General features: G+C 28.2%; 1 long non-coding RNA gene across 1 annotated transcript; it reads right to left on the minus strand.

Moving 5' to 3' along the window:
• Positions 1-218: 218 nt before the first annotated feature.
• LOC109590661 (uncharacterized) lies at positions 219-1,024 on the minus strand. The gene is made up of 4 exons (XR_002189429.1): positions 937-1,024; positions 727-892; positions 529-665; positions 219-260 (listed from the first exon to the last, which is right to left on the minus strand). It is a non-coding gene; the product is annotated as an uncharacterized LOC109590661 (long non-coding RNA).
• Positions 1,025-1,166: the final 142 nt, after the last annotated feature.

Genomic DNA, 1,166 nt, shown 5'->3' on the forward strand with positions numbered 1-1,166 from the left:
ATTTTCAAATATTGATGTTTTTTGCTACATAGGTAAATTTATGGTTTAGATCTAATAACAATTCAATTACATTCACTCAATTATAAGGCTTTAAATGATCTATGATAGATCTAGTCTATAATATTATTATTAAGTTTATGTAAGAAAAATAATCTAATAATAATAGTAAAAAAGGATATTAATCGTGAATCACTGGTTGGTTCCAGGTTAATTTCTTCTTATTCTTGGCGGCCTTCATCTTCTTGGTGTAAATTTAATACCTAAACATAATGATTATGTTTATGACAATGAGACAATCATTGATAATATCAAGCAAGTAAAAATAGTAAAAAGACCCCTGTAAACAGTTTAGTTTTAACTAATACAAGTGGACTGTCATCAGTGCCTATCATTAGGTTCATCAAGAATTGAAAACTACTAGATCTAACTACATTTACACACAAAAAAGTCTAATACAAGTTACTTTGAACAATGCAAACTTTTTTTTACCTTTTTTATTTTTTGAATTAGCTTAGTAAAACAACCTACTTTATAAAGCCAGCAAATGAAGCATCCTATATTTGCTATCAAACTTGGTGCTAGTATTACAGCTAATATAATTACTGCAATATCTCCTGCACTTAATGTTCCAGAATTTTCCGGCATTGGGCTAGAGCTACATTGATCTACAAAATGTCCAATTTAAATTACTGCATGTAGACTAAAGTAGTAGATTCTATTACATACTTTTAGCTTGTCTGGAATCAAAGTAGTGTGTTCTATTACAAGGTAACTGTATATTCTTGTTCCATTCTCCGTCACTTGTTACCATTGATTCTTCATTAACAGTGATAGAGTCATATGATATATTATAGCTTAGATTTGCATACTGTGGGTCTGATGTGTTCAATACCTGCAGTACTTATATAAATATTAAATTTTGTTTTTTATACTTACCAGTTGTATAAAAATTGTGATATTAGTACAACAACTATCATTGCAATCATTAGTAGTACTATTTGCAATAATAGTAACATTGAAGCTAAGGAGTGCCTAGATCTAATAAAAAATTCAAAAATAAAGTAATAATGAGCCATTGTCTTGTACCATTATTATTTTGCGGTGATTCACACTGAGAAGTAATTGTATCATTACCTGTATAATAAAATATTCAATTAAAATTAGAT

This window comes from Amphimedon queenslandica, unplaced genomic scaffold (genome assembly GCF_000090795.2).
Source record: "Amphimedon queenslandica unplaced genomic scaffold, v1.1 AMPQUscaffold_9702, whole genome shotgun sequence".
In the NCBI taxonomy this organism is placed as follows: domain Eukaryota; kingdom Metazoa; phylum Porifera; class Demospongiae; order Haplosclerida; family Niphatidae; genus Amphimedon; species Amphimedon queenslandica.